Raw genomic sequence first — 17,771 nt, 5'->3', positions numbered from 1 at the left:
GTCGAGGCTGTGGTGGCCAGGAGCGGCCACTGCACTCAAGTCTGGGCGACAGAGTGAGACTCCAACTCAAAAAAAATGTTTTGCAGTTGTCTGGGTGCCGTGGCTCCCACCTATAGTCCCAGCACTGTGGGCGACAGAGGTGAGAGGATTGCCTGAACCCATATTTTCAAGACCAGCCTGGGCAACTTGGTGAGACCTCATCTCTACAATAAATCAAAAACAAACAAAACAAAAACACTCATGTTTTTCATTGGTTGCTTAATCAATAAATTTCAGTGGCTGGAAATACAAAATTTGTTTTATTTACTTTCACTTTGTGTTCAGGAAAGCATTCTAACTTTGTGCTAGCTTTCTTTTTTTTTTTTTTTTTGAGTGGAAGTCTCACTCTGTCGCCCAGACTGGAGTGCAGTGGCTGCTCCCAGCCACCGCAGCCTTGACCTGCTGTGCTCCAGCGATCCTTCCGCCTCAGCCTTCCAAGTAGCTGGAACTACAGGCACGCGCTACCACACCCGGCTAATTTTTTGATTTATTGTAGAGATGAGGTCTCATTGCCCAGGCTGGTCTCTAACCCACAGGCTCAGGCAATCCACTCACCTCAGCCTCCCAAAGGTGCGGGATTGCAAGCTGAGCCACCGAGCCTGGCTCTAGCTCTCTTTTAAGTGGAATAGAAATGGTTTAATAAATAAATTTTTTCTTTGGTAAGAGTAGTGGTTCCCAGCTGGGAGCAGTTTTGCCGAAGAGACATTTGGCTATATCTAGAGACATTTTTGGTTGTCACATTGGGAGAGGTGTTTTGCTATGGGTGCTTAGTGGATAGAGTCCAGGGTTGCAACTGAATACCCTACAACATGCAGGACAGCCCCCACAACAAAGAATCACCAGACCCAAATGTCAACAGTGCTGAGGTTGAGAAATCCACTGTCCAGGACAGTATTAGGGTTAATATTCAACATCCACTTAAAATTCAAATGAGCCCGCTATCGTTACAGTACAGGACTTTGCCCTAGGATTCTGCGTTAAAATAGTGTCTCCAGTAATTAGAACTCTAGTTACTAGAATCTGTAATAACTGATATTTTACTTTCATAATTCTTATTTTATTAGAAATTTTAAAATACTAAAAGAAAGTGAAACAAGAGCTTGTATGTTTTAAGTTAAGTTCCAGGGATGCACTTAATGGCTCTGGAGTTCATTCTCGTTTGGGTCCACGCTTTCACGTACACGCTGATGCACAGACAGCATGTGAGGGCACAGTCCCAGCTGTTAGTTGGCTCAGTAGAAAACACATTCTAAGTCAGAGAAGTGATTTGGCCATTATAGAAGCAGAGTATCTACATTTTAAAAAGAAGTTTATCAAAACTCATCTGCGCACTTAAATTCGGATATTTGAAATCCTGTTATTTGAGCTTTTCCTTTAATAGAGGTTTTCCAACGTTAAAGCTTTTGTAATATGTGAATTTGTTGGGGAATTCCACATTTAGTAAGCAGTCCCTGAAACCACCCCCTCCCCTCTGTTGAGAAATGTGCACACCCCTTTCATCCCAGACTTAGATCTTTGGGACTTTACCCGACCTTTGCACAGAGACAATTGGTATCAAGACAGTTTGTTATGATACACCCCCTGGATGATCCAAATACCATTGGCTCAATCCAGAACAAAGGGAATGTGCACTGCTCCTTTTCTTCCACCCAGATTCTTTCCGGGGTTTACTGTGAATGGAAGAGGAGTTTAACTTCGAAATGTTTGGAATTGTGTTTCAAATATTCAAAGGATTAGACAAAAAGCCTTCCCAAGTAGGTGCTGGGTAAGAAATATAAAACAGAATCAGGATTCCCTTTCTGAGCCATAACAACGGAAACGCTGTCTTTAGTTAACACCGACTCCCAAGTTAGAGAGGGTGGGTGTGGGCTGAGGTCAGTGACTCACGCCTGGAGATCGATTGGCACCTATGAAGAGATCATCTCTGTGTGCTGCACTCGTTGGCAACTCTGCCTTCCGCAGGATTTTATGTGGCGTATCTGCAGACCTGTGGTGAAGCGTTAGTGGAGCCTCACTGGCTGTCAGGTCGTCTTCTGGGGGAAGACATTTCTCCTTCTCCTCATCTTCTCTCCTCAGGGTTGACTGAAGACAGGAAGCATCCCTGGGCTCTACTCAGCTACATCATCTAACGACACAGACTGTATCATTTGCGAGTCCTGGGAGAAGGTAGGGGGCAGGGAAGACAGAGAATCCTGGGACTGGAAGACAATTTAAAATAAGCAATTGCAGGCTGAACAAGAATATGTTGGCTATGAAATAAGTGCAGGAATAAAAAGATGGACGGGAAGTCAATTCTTAAGTCTCTCTCTTTTAGGTGATATGCAGGTTTTTATTTTTTCTGCTCATAGTCGGCAAATACTCATTTTCTTTGTCATTTTCCATTAAAATATTGATTCAACTGCTAAACATGATATAGCCACCGCTTCAGATTTATAAGGCTATAGAAAGGCAAGCCCATTTCTCACTGGCAGCATACATACATTTGCAGACACAAATGCACCCAAACACTTATGTGGTGGCACAGAACACACACTTTCCCAACACACACACACACACACACACACACACACACACACACACAACTGGAGACTACTGTAAACTTAGGCAGTGTGACAAATAGGATTTGTTCATAGTTGATTGAGTCCAAGATTCAAATAGTTTGGACAAGAGTAGGAGTGTGTGCTGTAGATGGTAAGAATGGGTGGCTGAGGGGAATCAACTTCAACATGTGGACAAATGCACCTCCTGGTTCAGAATTCCTCAGACGAGTGACTTCAATGCAAGCAGAAGCCCCAAAGTCAAATCCTGACTTATTATTCCAATCAATTTCATCTTTGATACCACAATACTTAGGCAGCATCTACCTTCCTGCCAGATACTATGGCAATACCACGTGACTGTGATATCAGCATCCTCCTCAAGAATTAAATGTCTTAATGGGGCATAAGAAATCTTATAAGCTGGACTTGGTGGCTCAACCTATAATCCCGCGCCTTTGGGAGGCTGAGGTGAGTGGATTGCCTGAGCCCGCGGGTTTGAGACCCGCCTGGGCAGCGAGACCTCATCTCCACAATAAATCAAAAAATCAGCCGGGCGTGGTAGCGCGCGCCTGTAATTCCGGCTACTCGGAAGGCTGAGGCGGAAGGATCGCCGGAGCCCAGTAGGTCGAGGCTGCGGTGGCCGGGAGCGGCCACTGCACTCCAGTCTGGGCGACAGAGTGAGACTCCAACTCAAAAAAAAAAAAAAAAGAAATCTTATAAATAGTTGTCACATAAGTCATCATGCCCTGTTTCAAAATGACTCTGCAGTTCTAAGTAGAGTAGTGGAATTGACACCTAAGATTTTTTCAAATAGTTCTAGTCAATGCTGTAGGACCTCCTAGTAGACCAAACAGTCCAGATTTTTGTTAACACTTTACCCACCTGTGGATGATGGGGTCTGTTAGTTGGATTCATTGTTAAAACAAAGAGAGATTTCTTATAAACGACGTTGATAGTACTATGATTCTAGGATTTTTAACCCTAGAATAATTTTGCCTCACACTGAAGAAAACCAAGGCCTAGAAAGGGTGCGTGATCTAACCAAGGTCACACACCCTGTTATTCGAAAGATTTGGGAGCAGAATACAGGACTGAAGATTTTGAGTTTTTTAATGTTCTTCCCACTCTAGCAAGCTTCATTCGTGATAGCACCCGTGCCTAAACATCAAGTAAAACAAAGATTTTTGCTGTGCTATGTTTACGTGCTTAAAGATGTGTAAACTAGGCAGGAAAGATCGAAGGTTCCATTGTGATGAATCATGTAAAGTATACCACAGAATGTCTGTAAAGTAATAGGGCTTTACATCCTCCTCGTCATTGTCCTTGTCATTATCATCATTTTGTGTCTTGCTTTAAGACAAATCCATGAAAACGTCTACTCTCAAAAACTGATAAATTCACTTCTTATAAAGATTCTTCACTTTACAAAAGCATTTTCAGTTGTATTTATTTAAATTTTGATCTGCTCTCCTCAAAACTTACACAAATGGAACATGGACATTATAACGTAAAGAAAGATACATTCACTCTCAACTTGACTACATATTTGCATATAACATAAGAAATGTTAATTAGATTTCCATTTGTACTGCTCACATGACAGTGATGATGAAAGACATTCACAGAGTCTGGAAAGATAGGTATTATTAGTTGTTTTTATGACTGAAGATGTCCTTGAACACATTATTTATATTTGCCTATTTCCAGACTTTATGGATACCCTGTAGATCATAAACACAGTAAACAAGAATAAATTGCTTGCCATTTTGGAGGCATTACTAATGTTTTGTGTGTTTAGTTTAAAAAAAAACAAAACATATATTTTATGATGAAATCTCTGTGTTTATAAACAAAACTCCAAAAATTTACAGAGAAAGAAATCATTTTGACTTTCTTGCTCAATATTGGTTCCATAAACCATGACCAATTTATGGCAAATCCTAACTCAAAGGATGATTGAGTTATTTTGTTTGAATTAGTTTAAATTAGTTTGGGACTGGGCAGTTTCTTTTGTTTTCCTAAACTTTGTCCTTCTCTGAAATTTTAACATTCAATTATCAGGGCTAATTTTTATAGACATTTCTGAGCTCTACAATATGGAGAATTTTGTTCTACGGAGATTTTCTTTTAGTCTCATTCCTCAGGTTCATGCTGGAAGTAAAAACAATTTGATTTTAAAATATTTTTTTAAAATCAGAACCCTGAAAGCAGAACAGATCACTTTCTATTCTGTATCTCAATTTGCTCAGAGGCTTATCTGTAGGTGTGAGTCCAGATGGAAATGTGGGACTGTTTCTCAGTTTTCTGTGCTCACATTAAACTAGTGTCCAGGTTCTGCAATGACAAAATCCTAGCCAGGGTGACCATCTGCCTGGTCAATAAGTGGCCAGCATTGCCCTGAGTCAGCTAATTGTGCATAATTGGGATTATGCAGCAGGACTGGCACTCTCTTCTCCAAACAAAGAGAATCACGTTTGTGCTTTTTGAGGTGACCACTGAGCTTTCCCCGCTAGCGAAAGCAGAAACTTGGGTCTTTGCAGTCTGTATATGCAAATGGCCAGGTAGGAAGGATGAATTGTGGGATAAGCATGACACAACAGGCAGCGGGGGAGGGGAAGGAAAGGAGAAAGGGTCTAGGGAATGAGAACAAGGCCAGGGGAAAAGTCCAGTCACACAGGTTTTAGATCCCCAAATAGGGGCACATTCAGTGTCTGATTCCTGTATTTATCTGCAGAATCTGAAATGATTCTGCAATGATTCTTAGATGAGTTGGGCCAGGTACCTTGGAGGCCAAGCAGGAGCTGGAACTGCCAACTCTCAGCAAACTGGTGACTCCTTGCTGTGTTGAGGCAACACTCTTCACCCGGGGTCTGAGGGAGGGATGGAGTTCAAGTGACACTGGAGCAAGGGCCCGGAGCTGTGGCAGTGCCAGAAGCACATTGGGGACAATGTCGGTGCCTAGCAGGTGGGAGGCTGGAATAAAGGCCCTGTTAGCCAGCCATGAAATCAAGTGAGAAGCATGCCCCTTCTAGAGAGAATGGCAAGGCACTGCGGCTGGAGCAGTAACAGCAGCGTTGGGAATTCTGGCAAGGAAAAAAGCTTTGGTGCAGCCTCAACCCACGATTTCTCAATCTCCACACCATTGTCATTTGGGGTTGGACAATTCTTTGCTATTGGGTTGTCCTGCACATCCCTGGCTGCCCACTGTGTCGCTCTTACCTCCTCCCTACTCTCCAGGTCATGACAACCAAACATGTCTCCAGACACTGCCAAATATCTCCCAAGGAAGCAAATTCGATCTAGGGTGAGCACTGCTGTGTTAAGCCCTCACACTACTTTGAAGGTGTCTTCTGAGGCAGGAAGGGTCTTTCCCAGCACTTGGACTATCTGAGGAGTCACATCTTCATTACCTGGTTTGTGTGTGCGCCTGTGTTCACGTGTAAGGGTTTGCCTGTGCATGTGTGCATACATGTTTACATGTGGCTCTTCATGTTCTGCTGACCACCTGAGAGTGTTCCAGGAGCTTTCACAGTCAGTCCAGATGCACAGTGCAAAGGCCATAGGTGGAGCTAGAAGGTGTCCAGTGAGACTATCTCAAGGCCTCAGAGAAACCACTGTGGCTAAGATGTGAGTCTGTGGCCCCCATGGCTAACCCCACATAGCAGGCCATTCCCAGATCTGCCTACTGACCCTACTACAGCTACTATGAGATGATCACTGGCTCTGGGGACACAGAGGAGAGAAAGACAGACAAAGCTGCACCCCTTAGGAGGCTTACCTTCCAGAAGGTAGAGGCAGCATGACAATGCATGGATAAGATGATTTCCAGGGGCCTGGCCTTTCTCAGGATCAGACTCCCCCTGAAGTTGTAAGCCTCCAGCTTTGGAGTCCCTACCCATCAAGCCCCCTCTAAACCCTGGGAGAACGCTGGTAATGTGTGCATATGTTTTTATGAAATTTGCAAAAGTATTTTTTCTTTGGATACCCCCTCCCCCCCATACAAATTACATAAGCTTCAGGCCCTACAAAGCCTGGATCTCTTCCTCATGAGTTTAGCCTCCTGCATGTTACAGAACCGGGTCCTACTACAAAAGATACGAAAAAGGAGAATGAGAAAAATGCATTCAGTTTTAATTCACCGAGGGCACGGCGGGGGGTAAAAAAAAACAACATCCATTTGCAAACTGAAAGTAACAAGAAGACAAATCCTAGCTCACCCACTGCATTGGGCAGTTACTGGGGCGCTAAATCCATGGGTCTGGGTCCTGTATTCACACACACCAGAATAGGAAGCAGTGGGAACTCCGACCTCCTCCCCAGAGGGGTGGCAGGGAAGCCCGCACCCTGGCCAGGAGGGGCCGGCAGCTGGCCCAAGCCCTCTTTGTAGAGCTGGCCATGTTGTTGCTCTGGGCGGGAGGCTCCAGCCCGAAGCTCCGGGCCTGCCCTCGGCTTTCTCCCGGCCATTGTGAGCCCGTATTGATCAGGCTGGGATGCAGTAGGGCCGCGGCAGCTGAAGCTCTAGGGTGGGCAGCATTGATCTGGCCCCCGCCCCGGGTTATTTATAGGATGCGCCAGCCTGGCAAATAATCGGGGAGACCTTGTTTAACGAGGGTTCAGGGCGCTCTTCGCTAGCTGGTTAACTTTAAGTATTGGAAATGGAATTGATGCGCACATAATAATATTATGATTCATACAAACCACTTTTCAGGCAACTCAATATATTTCATTACCTCCTTTCTAGCAAATGTATTGATTTCTGTTTTGCGGTTTTATAACACAATTTCAAGGCTGTTGTGGGCTTAATGAGCCGTGTTCTTATGATGTTTAAAAAGATTTGAAGCTATTGTTGAAATAAATATTATGGATCACCCCCTCCCGAGGCCCCCTCCCTCTCTGCGACTCTCCCTCCTCATCCCCACCCCAGCCCGCCCCCTCCCCGGCCCGGGCGGAGCAGTTCGCAGAAAGGAGGGGGCTGCAGCTTCGCGGCCCTTTGTGGCCTAGATCAAAGGACCCGAGCGCCACAAAGGCGGCCCCACTCGGGCCGCGCGGCCACACACAGCCGCACCTGCAGCGCGGCCAAATGTCATTGTCGCTTCTGCGGGCCGAGCGCGGGGGACGCACCTCGGAGGCGGCAGATGACTCTAATAACGCTTGATGGGAATTGATGGGGAAGGAGGCGCGCGGTGCCCAGGGCTTTTTATTAGCTGCCTCGACTTCTCGAGCTGCAGCCCGAACGCCTGCACCTGTGCACCCCCTATCTCTCGGCCTTTATGGAAGTTGACAGATTTTATTAACTTTAAGGAAGAAGTTTCCAGCGTACAGAGGGCCGCAGTTTATTTTGTATTCATGCGAAACGGAAACCGAAACAACCATGTTTACATATTTACCGGCCTCCGTGACCTCCCTCTGGGGCTCCATAAGTCACGCTGCAGATTAATTTTGTCATAAAATTGACTGGTGTGCTGAGGGATGTTGGGAGTTTGGGGGATGTTGTTGCCTGTGTGGTTTTTTTTTCAATGGGAGAACGCTATATTCAATTATCTAATATCTCCAAGAAACCCCCAAAGACTTTCCAAATCGGACAGAAATTGGAATTCTTTTTAGAAGTGCTTGCTCATGGGGAGAGAGCATTTGCAAGCAACCCAAACAGCTTCGCTCACAGCAAGGCTTCCCAAATCTTTTTGATGACCCAGTAACAAAGGCAAGCACCAGAAGCATCTTCCAACTTTGTTCTAGTGGACTCTCCTTGGAGGTTTGGTGGAGGGAGGTGGGTCATGCGTGTGTTACGCCCAGACACTGGGACTAATCCCCCACACATTTAAAAGAACAAATTACAGTTCATTTTAGTACAAGGATATGCTGGATGAAGAACATATTGTTATATGTTGTCTTTCACACTCTCATTATTAGAAAGATCATAACTGGAGACAAAGTATTCCGATTTTGCTTAGATTCTTTGTTGTCCATGGCTCTTAGGACGTTTCCAGGTTTTATGTCTCATGACAAATGGAAGTCCACGACTATGAAAATTCATGTTATATTAATGGCCAAGTGTTGAAAATTCAGCCACCAAGTCAGCTGGGTATACTGCTTATTAGCTTAAAAGCATAAAGCTTTCTGGGGCTTCTCTTTGCGTGCCAAATAAACTTCAAATGAACTGAGGATCATTTTGCAGGAAACTCTTAAGTTGAGTGATAATAGAAAGTAGTTAGTAGAATATTACACTTTTCATTTGGGCAAACAGATGGGATGCCTGCTTTTAGATTTAATCAGGGACTGACAGACAGGTAGGACGCTGGCATATTTTAGTTGGAGTCTCTTTCTTTTCAGGGAAGAATGAAACTACTTAATATTCAGTATATCCACCACCCCCCAGCCCATCTATCTCATAGTACCTCGTGATCTCTGATGCCTTTTTCCCATTTCTGATGACATTACAAAGTACAAAGGTCATTTCACAGCAAGTGAATCTTTTATTAACACATCTTTGAAGTTATTCTTCCCTTGCCAAAAAAAAATATATATATATATTATAGATGTGTGTGGGTGTGTGTATATGTATGGTTAAAAAATAAAACAAGGGCTGCTTAAACCACTGAGAAACACACCCAAATCTCCATTTACATAGACACAGACGTAAATAAACGATTTAACAATTTGGGAGTCATGAGTTTCTGACCTCATGCTTTCTCAACTAACCTTTTAAAAAGATTTTGATATCAGTTGTTTCTCTTTTTCCCCCAGAAGCATAATACGTGGTAACCCTAGCATGCACAATCTGTTTCAACAGAGGCATACAGACAAGAACAGCCAATGGTAGATTTTAATGTCCTGGTAGAGCTTGTATTACCTTGCTAGAAACAACCCCCGCCCCTTCAAATGCAAGTCCCTTGATACCCCCATTGGAGAGCATTTGTTATGCAGAGTTTCGTGAGGCAATCAAAATTAATTCACAGTGATCTTTTCACCCAGCGCCTCCAGCTTCTCATAATGGTCTTTCTCAACAGGTGTTCATTGTGGCAGTCTGACTTCAAATTGCCAGACTAAAGGTTTTATTCTTTAGTCATTTCTTTTTTAATCTTGAACTTGTAATTTACTAATCTGCAGCAGCTGCCAGAAGGGCCCAGGTGCTTACTAGAGGGGACGTGTACCTCTGAGGAGAGCAGAGAAGGAACTTCACCTCCAGACTATGAAGAGGAAGGCGTTGAAATTCATGGCCTAGAGAGGCTGAGACCAAAGGCCTGACATCATCGTCTCCACAGTACCTTCCTCTGAGGCTGGGCCAAAAATGGGTAATATCTGGTTCAGACCCCTTGGGAGGGCTTCAGAAATATTTTGGGTTAGGCACAAGTGAGTAGAGAAGGGATAGTAACAACCGCAACAAAAAACACCAGAAAAATACCATGCAGAAGAAAGGGACTTTTAAAACTTGTATAACTAGCCCATGCGAACATGCTGCCTTTGTCAACTTTCAGATCTGCCTCCTTTTAAGGCAACTTTAAAGAGAGAGGGGAAGAATTCAGTTTTACTGCAGAGATTCTTGGATTTCATGGCTCATCAGAACCAAGTTGGCTGAGTGTGTGTGAGGAAGCATGAAACCAGCCTCCTGATTTCCAGAGTGCTGGAACTATTGACTTCAGGGTCTCAGCTCCAGAAATTCTGATGTTGAGATCGTGGTTTGGGCCTGGGAATATGCATTTTTAACAAGCATCATGAAGTTCTGACGCTTGGGGTCTGGTTTGGGGGGGTCACCCACAGATAAAACTTAGGGGCCTGAGTACCTTTCATCACAGTTAACTGCTCCACTTGCCTCAGCAATCCTGTCTCTACAATGGATTATCTCTCTTCAGTCCCTTCTCAATTACGGGGTTTTCAGCACGGAACTCACCAGTAGGAGAGCTTGGGGGGGAGGAGGCGGTCACCATTCTAACTAACAGAAGTGACCACCATTTCCATGTAGTAATTCTTGGCCTCCTGGTTTCTTTGGCAAATGAGATCTGCAGTCTATTCATTACCTTTAGGCTGGTATCTACAGCTATCTCATGACTGAGGCAGAGGTGGACACTTTGGACAATGACTGACATTACAGCAAATCCTTTGTGACATATGGAGACCCAGGGACCCCTGAGGGTTAAAAGAACATTTGGAAGCATCCATTGCAGCCCTTAGTCCTGTCATAGACCAAATGCCAGCTTTCTGCAAGGGATCAGAAAGGCAGAAAGGGAAAGCTCAGATTCCTGTCAGCCCCCAGACTTCCAGAAAGAAAAGTTGAATTCTTTTGGTATTCGCTAGACATAGACACAGGCAGCTTCAGAGAGTCAAACCAGAAGTCTCATGAAAGTCTGAAACTAAGATGGAAAGTGTTAAAACACTAGACTAACAAGGATTGATTGTAGACGTCATTGTCTTCTCAGCCACCCCTCCCTTGAGGCCACACTTCCATGGAAAAAAAGTCACCTGTTGAGAGGCAGGATGTCCATTGGAACATTGTTCCTTGGCCTTTTAGCTCAGTTCCCTTGTGAAGGCTATCCTGGATCCATTCAGAATCTAATTATGGCTGTAAAAACTGCAAGAGCAAAGCAGTTCTAATGTATGTATTGGGCAGTGTCTCCCTTGGCACGTTTGTTCACACATGGGGCAGTGAAGCCACGCGGCACTGATGGCCATTGATTTTGTAATATGTGAGTGACTTTCTTCTGCTCTCATAGAACCTCTTTGGTTTTGGGGACTGTGGAAAGACCAGAGAATCCCCCCTCTTGCCAATAGCCTGTAGATAAGAAATAATATTTATCACTCTCATTTCTGCATTGTACATATATTTCAGATCATAAAGGATGCTCACTAACCTCTCTAAGAAAATATGCTTTTTTTCTTGACTTCAGTGGGGAGGTTCCTATGGTGAAGGACACCACACAAAGGTTTCTAAGTGGGAATTGCCATGCCAGGTGCATTAGGCAGCTTGTAGCATTGGAGGACTGACACCTTTGGAGATGATGATGACTGCTGTCAGCCTGCAGATGATATCATTTTCTATTTGCCTGCTCAGCACAATTTATTTATGCAATTTACAAATATATAAATACATATGAGGGAGGATCCCTCAAAAACTGGAATTATCTTTGGAGGTCGGGCTCCTTGTAGTGCAGGCTGCCCCCGCTAGGTAAGCGTTCTAGGAACCCATTGGCTAGTGTTGTTGTGACTTCATTCATTTGACTTCAGTGGAATTTTTTTTTGAGATTCCATGCATTTGCCCATTTCATGAAGGGTGATTTATAAGCACATCTGCCCATACTGTTCTGAGTGTTCAGCAGTTTTTGAACAAAAATGGCATGAACCCTGGGCCCCATTCTCCCTATTCACCTGATCTCACTCAGAGTCATTTTTTTGTTTGTTTCCCTAGATGAAAAAATCCTCAAAGGGAAACGTTTTACTGATGTGGAAGAAAACGGCAGAAGCACTAAAAGGTATCAAAATTGACAAGTTTAAAAACTGCTTTGAGCAATGAAAAAAGCAGCTCCATAGGTGTATTACATCAAATGGAGAGTACTTTGCAGGTGGCTGAAGTTTAAACATGTAAGAATAAATACACAATTTTTTATAAATAAATTCTGTGTTTTTTTTGGATCCCCCTTGTACTTTATTATATCCCAGCCCCACATATAGAAGGTCCCATTCATTTGACAGATGAGGAAACCAAGGCCCACAGAGGGGAAGACTTTTTTTTTTTTTTTTTTTTTTTTTGAGATGGAGTCTCACTCTGTCACCCAGACAGGCTGCAGTAGCTGCTCCCGGCCACCGCAGCCTCGACCTGCTGGGCTCTGGCAATCCTTCCGCCTCAGCCTTCCAAGTAGCTGAAACTACAGGCACGCGCTACCACGCCCGGCTAATTTTTGATTTATGTAGAGATGAGGTCTCGCCAAGTTGCCCAGGCGGGTCTCGAACCCGCGGGCTCAGGCAATCCACCCACCTCAGCCTCCCAAAGGCGAGGATTACAGGCTGAGCCACTGAACCCGGATGGGGAAGACTCTTATTCAAGGTCACATAGCAAGTTTGAGACAGGGCATATTGCTCAGAGAATAGTTGACTTCCCCATCAGATATTTTAATCTATCGAATGATTATTAGGGAGATATTTCCCCAAGTGGTTATGTTTATATTAGTAGTCATTCATTTGAATCATTTATTCTTTCATTTAGTCATTCAGCAACTATTATGAAACTTCTAACATGAGTCAGTCGCATAGGAGCTGGGGATACAGTGATGAGCAAAACAGACATTATTGGTGCTCTCAAGTGTAGTAGAGCAAACAGACACTAAGCAAATCGTTATACACACTAATTACTGTCATGATAAGTTATTTGAAGGGAAAGTCCAAGGTGTCATATAGAGACTTGAGCAAACATGGGGTGAGGGTGGACCCGTTGGGGCAGGCTAGGTGTATCAGTCAGGTTAGGCTATGTTTTGCTATGTAACAAACAACTCCCAATCCTCAGGAGGTTAACAGGACTTAGTTGTTTCTGTCTTATGCAGGTCGAGGTACACTCTGCTCCTTATGTCCACTTAGGAATAGATAAGGGTTCCATCTCAACCCTGCCTCCACAATCACAGGGGAAATAAAAGTACCTGGGTTTCTTCCTAGAGACAACACACATCATTTCTGCTCACATTTCATACCCAATGGAGGTTGCACAGCCACACCTAACTTGAAGAAGGGTAAAAAGGGGCGATCTGGAATGCCTCCACACAGATTTAGGGAAGGCTTCCCTGGTTTTAGAAGGGATCTATATTATGCAAAAGTTAACCAGGGAAAGACTGACATGAACACTGGACATGGGAACAGCTTGCATGCAGGCCCTGAAGCAGGGAGAATTCCAGCCCTTTGGAGCATCAGAAAGAAATCAGAGTAGTTGAAACGCAGCCAGAGAGAGAAAGGTGGCTGGCTCCCCATCCCAACAGGACATGTCAACATAAGACTTATACCAACATAAGGCTGTTAGTTTACAAGCCAGGGGCAGGAGAGTGGCCAGGCAGAGTTTTAAGTGGTATGTGTTACAAAGATCAGGAACAGGTGGGTGAGGAGAGGGTCTTCAGAAAGTTCTTCTGCATTACTAAGGGCCAAGGAGGTGAAGAGACTGCCCATTGTATTGGAAAGAAACGTGGACTAAAGGAGATTAAGTGACTTGGCCTGAGGTTGGCAGGTTGAAAGTGTTAAAGCCAGGATTTGGACCCTCTCCCTCACACTTAAACTTTCCCTAGTCGCCATTACCTCCTCACTGCAATTACCTCCTCACTGATGTTGGAAGAGTCTCCAACATCTTGTCTTCTCTCTTAGCACTCATTGGGCTGTGCTCATGTTGGCAAGCCTCATTTAAATTTCATAGAACAGAAGTTCCAGCCAAAGCAAGCTATTACATTCAGATTCCCAACTGCTGAAGGGCTCCTTAGCACTAAGCTTCTGAGGAAACTTCCACAGGATGATATTTGTGTGTCAACAAGTGGTGAAGTATTAGGGATATCAAAGAGAGGGTTGGAAATGGCTGCTGGAAAAAGTCAGAAAGTTTTTTCGTCCTGAGCCCCCTTCTCCCAATTAGCATACAAAAACATTTTTAAAGGAATAACCTTTACTAATAAAATGCTATAATCTCAATAAGACATTTCAGCAGGGAAATTATTAGATATTAATTCATGCCCAGTTGCACTGACAGCTCTCGGCCGTCAACGTTAGCCTAATAGCACACTAGGTGAGAATTAATATGCCATAATTCACGCTCTGTCATGCATTATTGCTTAAATAAGATACATGATGAATAACCTATTCTGGTGAAATAACTGAGATTCTCAGAGTTCTCCTGGCCAAGTTATAAATAGTTATGTTAGGATCCAGAATTTTTTTGTATTACTAAATTTGAAATAAATTGTATATATGTATCTTCATCTGTAATTACTGTGAACATTTTTCTTAAGTACTAACATTAAGTTCAGTCATATTCCATGTTTTAAAATTGAACTTAAGCAAAATCACATAATTTTCTTGAGACCAAAATAGAAATTTCTTTCCTCCATATATAATTGTATCTGGTGTTATGGCATGTTATAGCTTGTATGGACAACGGCTTTGGAACGCAAGATGGGCCTGACTTAGAAAAGTACAAAATAGAAACAGAGGGGATAAGGGGAGCTGGAGGATGTACTGTTTGTGTTAATGAAGAGTTTGTGACTCTCTGGACAATTATAGTTATCATGAGCACCTACCGTTTTCCTAGTAAGGGGAGAGTGGGTGACATGGGAGGCAGTCCCTGTTCTGCAAACCCTAGAGCCCTCTGGAAGCAACAGTATCAATGAACATGATAAAGTAGCCTTCTCTTCCCAGGGTAGTATGTGAGAAAATGCCCAGATATGAAGAGGATAACAATGCAGTGAACAGAAAGAGTTCTGTAGGCAGAGTGGTAGACTAACAGAGTTGTGAGATAAGTGGATAATTAAATCCTTCAGCCCATTAGTGCATAGTTATTGAGCACCCACTCCATGCCATCTCTGTGCTGGACACTGAGCAAAGAAGCTGGGAATGGATGAGCTGACCAAGAAGGAGATGGACACTTATCTATGACACCATGTGTTAAGTTTAGATCAAAGCTCCCTTCTTGCATATTTTAAGTTTGACCTACAGGTTTCTCTGTACCCTTTCACATGGTGAACTCTAACCTAGCTGGATGTGTAAACAGACTGTAACCTACTCTTGTGCCAATCACCTATTTTTGGCCAATCAAAGGTAGTCAACTGTTCAAATCAGGTTCAAATAAGGCAAACACTTGGCTGTACCCAGTCTAGCTATTTCTGTCCCTCACTTTCATTTTCTGCACATCACACTCCTTTCTTGGCCCATAAATTTCTTCTACCACCTGACTGCGCTGGAGTCTCTCTGAGTCTACTCTGGTTCAAGGGGCTGCCCAATTCATGAATCATCTTCTGTTCAATTAAACTCTGTTAAATTTAATTTGTCTTAAGTGTTTTTCTTTTAACACATGGGATTCAAGCAAAAGCCAGTGCTCAGAAGGGAGCTATTCCTATCTCAGACTGTCAATGGGAAAGTTGATTGATCAAGAAAAGCTTCATGGAAGAGGTGATACCTGGGGAGAATCTTAAAGGATTGGGAGGCTTTAGCCAGGTAATAGAATAGGGATAGAGGTGAAAGGGCCATAGAGAGTAATAGAGGTGATGTGAAGAGAGGACAATGGGAGATCTTGAAGATATTGGTAAAGAGCTTGTACGTTGCCCCCACATGACTAGATTTTTCTTCTAGATCCTGCTATCAGGATGATCTGTAAAGTTTATGCTTGGGAAGACAAGTGGGGAAGACCAGGTGGGAAGCTATTGGTTCAGTCTAGGAGAAGAGATAGAGGCCAGGACTGGAGCTAGGGATGAGAGGAGTGGCAGGTAAGCAGGAATGTGGAAGGACTGCAGAGAAGGGGTGGGGTTAGTCTAGAACATGATGTGTATGAGGACTGAACTGACTTGGGCTGAAGGTCAAGACTTGGAAGTTATTCCCCTTGGTAAACCTAAAACATCCAAGCTGGAAGGGTTATTAAAGATTGTCTTAGCCATCTTACCACTCATTTTAAAGATGGGAAACAGTCCCAGAAGGTGGAAGAACCTTGTCAAGATCACAGCAGATCTCTAAAAGTCATCAGGTTGATGACTTCCTCTCAGTGGAAAGTTTTCTCTTTGGATCATCAAATAAGGGAACTGACTATTAAACCAGAGAAGAGAGATCCTAAATGGAGTGATGGCTTACAAAAATATTCCCTAGACTTCATGCATTCTCAGTCAGCATTTACACATTTAACCATGATCAGTCACTTCATATTTTAGCCAACTTCATTTTTCTTGCTTTAATAAATGTATTCTAGCCTGGCATGGTAGCACGCACCTGTAGTTCCAGCTACTTGGAAGGCTGAAGTGGAAGGATCACCAGAGCCCAAAAGGTCAAGGCTGCAGTGGCTGTGAGTGTGCCACTGCACTCCAGCCTGGGCAATGGAGTGAGACTACAACTCAAAATAAATAAATAAATAAATGTATTTAAAAGCAAAAGTTTATATCACTTCCATAAATGAAAGTCAACCTTTATTTGCTATAAAAAGAAGCAAACCTGAAATTAACTCTATGAAAATAAAGCAATCAGGCGGGTTCGGTGGCTTAACCTGTAATCCCAGCACTTTGGGAGGCTGAGGCAAGTGTATTGCCTGAGCCCGCAGGTTCAAGACCAGCCTGGGCAACTTGGTGAGACCTTGTCTCTACAATAAATCAAAAAAAAAAATTAGCCGGGCATGGTAGCACACGCCTGTAGTTCCGGCTACTTGGAAGGCTGAGGCGGAAGGATCGCAGGAACCAGCAGATCGATGCTGCGGTGGACAGGAGAGTGCCACTGCACTCCAGACTGGGTGACAGAATGAGACGCCAACTCAAAAAAAAAGTAAAAAGCCGGGCTCGGTGGCTCAGCCTTGGGAGGCTGAGGTGAGTGAATTGCCTGAGCCCGCAGGTTCGAGACCCGCCTGGGCAACTTGGTGAGACCTCATCTTTACAATAAACAAAAATTTAGCCCGGCGTGGTAGCGTGCGCCTGTAGTTCCAGCTACTTGGAAGGCTGAGGCGGAAGGATTGCATGAGGCCAGCAGGTCGAGGCTGCGGTGGCCGGGAGCGGCCACTGCACTCCAGTCTGGGCGACCAAGTGAGACTCCAACTCAAAAAAAAAAAAAATTCCAGCCAGATACTGTTGCCCACCTGAGGCTTACTGTCTCTGTTAAATATAGACATCATTCTGTTTTGAAGAGGTGGTAAACACATATTGAGACTTCCTGCTGGTCTTTCTAGGATTGAAAGAAAATATAATAATTTTTTCATGATGTGTTTCAAGGTTATTGAGTAGTGGGCCCCTGGATCACCTAAAATATGTCACATTTTGAGAAATGCTAGGCTAGAAGAGGTGAAATAAAATATGTCACTTCCACATGCCCTAAAGATGGATTATTGTATGGATTTATTGATGCAAAAGAACGAGAGAATGCCAAAGTGGCATATATTTGTTGAAAACTGTATTAAATTCAATTTCTTTCTCTTTTTTTTTTTTGAGTTGGAGACTCACTCTGTCGCCCAGATTGGAGTGCAGTGGCCGCTCCCGGCCACCGCAGCCTCGACCT

This window comes from Carlito syrichta, unplaced genomic scaffold, assembly GCF_000164805.1.
Source record: "Carlito syrichta isolate Samal-C Ts95f unplaced genomic scaffold, Tarsius_syrichta-2.0.1 Scaffold302608, whole genome shotgun sequence".
NCBI lineage: Eukaryota > Metazoa > Chordata > Mammalia > Primates > Tarsiidae > Carlito > Carlito syrichta.
Note: the sequence above shows the minus strand (reverse complement) of the source record.